The following is a 5,451-nucleotide window of genomic DNA, read 5'->3' on the forward strand; positions in this document are numbered from 1 at the left end:
TTCTTTCTTTCTTTCTTTCTTTCTTTCTTTCTTTCTTTCTTTCTTTCTTTCTTTCTTTCTTTCTTTCTTTCTTTCTTTCTTTCTTTCTTTCTTTCTTTCTTTCTTTCTCAAGGTCTCACTATGTATTCCAGGCTGGCCTTGAACTCACCATGTCGTCTGGGCTGGCCACAAACTTATGGAGATTCTCCCACTTCAGCCTCCTGAGAGCTGCGACAAGCATGCACCACCATGCCTCACTAAACCCTAGAGGTATAAAGCTAGCTGAAATATTGTTCTGCTAGCAGCACATTCTTAACTGCTAATTGAATGTGCAGTGCTATGGGCATGAAAAAGCAAGAAACAGCATAAAAGGAAAAATGCAAACAAATTGAAATGAAAAACAGTATGATATTTATTAGCACTGACATTTTTATTTAACAGTCCTAAAGAACAAAAAAATTCAGATCTTTGTATTGTGTGTTAATCTGGGAACTCCAAGGTCTTTAGTTTCTGTTGCTTTTATATACTGTGTAAGTATGCGAGTGAAATCTACTCTGTGGTGCTCTGTGCCAAATGATTTTCATTCTAAATGTGCAAATGGAAAGGTAATACCTGAGGAATTAGATGTGGTGTCCATGATAGTATTAAGTTATTATTTAAAACTATAATTTATGTAAAATATTTATTTAGTTATTTATTTTTTAGTACCAGGGATTGAACTAAGGACCTTATGCTTGCAAGCCAGCTGGCAGAACCATTAAGCTAAATCCCTGGCCCTAAAACATTTATTTTTAAATATAAATGTTTTTATTTAAATATATTAATGGCACTTCAGAGAAACATGTGGAACATCTCTAGTTTGAAAATCTTAAGTCTAAAAATACTTTAAAATCTGAAAATTATTGAGTACTAACACGACAGTGCAAGAGGAGAATCCCATGCCTCATGTTTCAAGATGCAAACAAAATGCAGGTGCACTAAAATTTATTGTATAAAATTGCCTTTCAGATATATGTATCAGGTAAATGTGAAACATAAATGAATTTCATGTTTCAGGTCCCACCCCCAAGATATGTCATTATTTATATGATATTCCAAAATCTGAAAAAAATCCTAGATCTGAAATACTTCTTGAACCAAGCATTTTGAATAAGGGATGCTCAGATTGTGTGTAGCTCAGGAAAATGGTACTGAGACAGTTCTCTATTAACTCATTTGAACAAACTACCTCTAACTCTCTGGAACAAGACATGCCTAAACAAACATATAAGCAAAGAAATAATGATAGTTTAAATAATAATTGGCAGTTTGTACAGGTCCTGATATCATAAGAGAATAGATGGCACCTTACTCAGAGTTATTTTTATGTGTATCAATTACCTGTGAAAAATTACAAGAAATTCTCAAACTTATAATATTTAGGAAAAATGTAATTTCTCCCTCTTGCCTCGAGTCTTCTCAAATTTTGATTTTAGAAATAAATTTGCATGGCTATACTTGATTTTGGTATTATGGAACCTTTTTTTTTTTTTGTACTAGGGATTGAACCTAAGGCCTCATGCATGCTAGGCAAGCATTCTGCCACTAAGCTATATGTGCAGCCCTCAAAGAATAATTGTTTCTTATAAAATAATGCATAATACCTGCCTTTGGTGGAAACATAACTCTTTCTTCAACTATAAGAGAAGAAAATATTTTCAATGCAACCTCCTCTGTGAATGCATCTTATGCCTTATAAAGTCACTGCCACTGTTCATTTGTTGTTGCTTGGAACCATCAACCTTGCCTCTGAACTGTTGTCTGATTGCTTACACCTCTCTCCTGTGTTGTGTGGCTCTGGCTGGTAGTCATCCTAGCTGACTGCACAGGCCTTCCCATGATCTCCACTGCCCATTACTAATCCCTGATGCTGGCCTGGATGTCTGGCATACAACATTTGTGAGGGTCCCCAGTGCTTGTGGCCCTCACAAATGTAGAAGTGGGAGTTAGACATGTGGTGAGATTATGCCTCCAATATATCATTTTGCAAATAGTAGAAAGTTGCTACACATTGGCACTTCTAATGTGTGCCCTTTCACACAATTAAATGTTTTAAGATTATATAAAGAGGAGAGGCAAATAATTTGTTTTAACAATTACCTATAAGTTTAGTGTTTTTCTACCAAAAATTTTCCCCTGTCATTTTAGGTGTCTTTGGAAAAAAAGAAAACAAAATGGTTCATCATCAATACTGCATTTCTTGTGGTAGTTTTTATGTTAGCTTTAATTCCATTTTGGCTGGAAAATAAAGCAAGACAAAACAAGACCAAAACAAAGCAACATGATACTCTTACATGCATGTATTAGCACTTTCTACCAGATGGTCATTAAAAAATGAAAGTCTGATCATCATGCTCTTTTCCTTACACGTAAAAAAAATCCATTATGACAGTGATCTTCCCTTTAAACTCATGGGAGCTGCCATAGCCAATCCAGCAAACTTCTTGTGTAGTTCAAACCATGGATCATGTTCTTTTCCTTCCATGATCATTCTCCACTGGTCTCTCTGCTGGATGACCTCCATTTTCTCTCCAAAACCTTCCTCTAAGATTTCCCCTCTGAGTTCTTCTTTTACTTTAAATTGAGTTAATCCTTCTTTTTTGTTGTTGTTGTTGTTTGTTTGTTTTTTTGAGACAGGGTCTCATTATGTACTTGAGACTGAACTGGAACTCACTTTGTAGCCCAGGTTTGTCTTGAACTCACAGCGATTCTCCTGCCTTAGCCTCCCAAGTGCTGGGATTACAGGTGTGCACCACCACACCTGGCTTTTTTTGTTTTGTTTTTTAGACAAGATGAGGTTTCACTATGATGCTCAGGCTGGCCTTCAACTAGTTTCAAGTGATACTCCTGCCTCACGCCCTTGAGTAGCTAGGACCACAGGTATGTGTCACTGTACTTAGTTGAGTTGATACTATCTGATGCCATCACTTTGGATTGCATATAAAACCATTTCTCACATTGACTTATAGTTGTTTTGTCCTTCTGTTCTGGGTTTAGAGTCCTTTGAAAGTAGTGCATTTATCTTTTTTGTGACCACTGAATCTGGGTGTTACAAAATATATGTGGAATAAATAAATGATTTTGGAAATAAATGAAAAGCCAGACCCAGCAGTTGATTGGAAATACTTGGGAATGATATGGCCACCAGACTCTATGACACAAATTGTTTCATCTTTCCTTAAAAATATTAACTTCAGGATATGGAAGGTTGAACTATACCCAGCTCTGGCATGTGAAAACAAATTTGACAGGGTCTCAATAATATTCCTTTACTCCTGCTGGCTAAAGGAATGCTAAGTCAAAGTTTTTCTCTACAGGACCAGTACATTTTCATTTGCTTTGCCACTTATCAACCTCTGAATAACTTGTTACAGGTCAGGATAGATTTGAAGAAGGGATTCTTTGAGACAGCCTGGCTGGCTGCCCAGGCAGGCTCTCTTGAGTGCCATGATCCCAGAAGTGCTGCTTTATTCTATGTCTGGTTCTTTGCTTTCCAAAACCTTGATATTTCATTCAGTGCTCAAATCATTATGTAACCAAACCCATAAGACTTATGTATATTAGTCAACATCTTGACTTGTTAATTGACAATGAGAAATAGAAATAGCAAGCAGATGAGAAATTCATTAACTGGATAAGTATGTTCTTACCTCCTTAGGAAAACATATGTGGGGAACCAATGTTTAAATCATAAATTGCTTTAGTCAGTCTAGATGAAGAGAAAAGGGATGAGTGTCACTGAGTGATGGGAATCAAAGGCTGTACTTTCCCCTTGTCTCCCAGCTTCTGAGTTTGACTGGGTGTTTGTCCACAGGGTCTCTACCTCTTCTTCTTGAGTGGAAATCTACTGAAAAGTTCTTGTCATTTGGTGCCTGCTATTAACAAGATTTCCTTAGACAAGGCAAAATAAAGCTGCCAAGTCTCAGATTTTCATAACATAATTGCAGTGTAGTAAGGCTACTCTTATACTGTACAACCTGGGCACCTTGATTGGACTTGAATTTCAAATCCCTGCAGCCCCACAGTTTCTTGACTTCATTGCTATACTTAGTTAATCTTATGTGTTATGCATTAACTATTATTAGTTTCCTTCTTAGAAAGTGGCAGTATTATTTATTAGGGGTACCAGGCTTTGTTTCGAATAGTAGTGACGTGGTTTTGGGCTCTTGACTACTGCCGTACTCCTTGTAAATATTCCTTAATAACATCATTAGGCAGTTTCTAGAATGTCAGTCCGGCACTAATGCATCATAAAGTTGAGATAAGGGGTTCTCATTAGAAGCTTAAGAAATGAAACAGAATATAAAATGTTGGAATACATGACACATAGCAAGGTAAATATTGTTTTGTGTGTATTTTGTGTATTAGTTTATGATGTCATTTTTAAAAAATTATAGGTGAAAGTTATAAATTGGCAAATACTCTCTAGAACTCAGAGCTTCCTTGTCTGCCTCGGAAAACAAGATGCTGTGTTTGGAAGTGTTAGAATAAAGTCTTGGCTATGAAGAGTCCTGTTATCAAGAGGACTGTATGCACTGTGTTGGGGCCTGGAAAACCTCACTTTGAGGGGAATGTGAAAGGAGCAGTGGTTAGAAAGTCGGTGCAAGGTGTGTAAAGCTTAACTTTGGGAAGATAAATCTGCTGGGAGAAGAGCAGGAGATGTGGGCCCTGGCCAGTCACTGCTTCTCTGTTGCTTATGTTTTCCTTTCACCTTGAAGCTTGGGTTCCCAGTGGCAAGAGCAGAGCTGCACTCTGCACTGAATGTACTGAATTCCATGTGAGACCAGTCTGCAATGATTCCTACTAATAGACAGCCAGTCAGAACAAATGAAGAGATTTTCATAGGAAATTCTCATTTTCATAGGAAATTACTTTCATTAGCATAACAATGCAGCATATTTTTGGCCCCTCAAAGCTAAGTGTTTGACAAATTCTCAGTGACACAAATATATTTTAATTTTTTTCTTTGATATCTGGCTAATTTTCTGCAGTGAGTAAGTCCACTGACAGGTTGTGCTGAGTATTTGGAAGTGGTAGACTGAATCATCCATCTATCCATCCATCCATCCTTCCATTCGCCTGTCTGTCCACCCATCTATTAGTGTTGAGTAAAGTATACTCTGTGCAAGCAGTTTGCCCTCATATTGTGCATTTGTTAGTAAATATCTGTTTGGAAGGGAATTTAAAGCTTATTTGATGTCATTCTTATCAAATGAATGTAACTTTTCTATAGACTCCCTGTCAGGTGATAATTCAGACTTCTGCAATCATGGGGGACTTAAAACATAATTCTAGTGTTAAACTGAAACCTAATTTTCCCTGACTGCCCTCAGAAACCTTTTGTCCTGGCCCCATCAGCTAAGGGAACTGAATAGCACCCACTGCCTGCCTGTCTATCGTAGTTTCTTAGACAATTTTTTTTTTTTTTTTTTT

The 5,451-nt window shown here is 37.0% G+C and overlaps 1 long non-coding RNA gene across 3 annotated transcripts in view; it reads left to right on the forward strand.

The window, feature by feature from the left end:
- Nucleotides 1–5,451, forward strand: part of LOC104873460 — a 138,451-nt gene that overhangs the window by 113,545 nt on the left and 19,455 nt on the right. Inside the window, exon 1 of one of the 3 annotated variants that reach the window (XR_783480.1) lies at nucleotides 2,812–2,898. The exons of the other annotated variants lie outside the window; for them this stretch is intronic. This is a non-coding gene — a long non-coding RNA (uncharacterized LOC104873460). Of the gene's footprint in view, nucleotides 1–2,811; nucleotides 2,899–5,451 lie in introns of those variants that run through there. 3 annotated transcript variants of the gene reach the window in all.

This window comes from Fukomys damarensis, unplaced genomic scaffold, assembly GCF_012274545.1.
Source record: "Fukomys damarensis isolate Sample0158 unplaced genomic scaffold, DMR_v1.0_HiC HiC_scaffold_28, whole genome shotgun sequence".
In the NCBI taxonomy this organism is placed as follows: domain Eukaryota; kingdom Metazoa; phylum Chordata; class Mammalia; order Rodentia; family Bathyergidae; genus Fukomys; species Fukomys damarensis.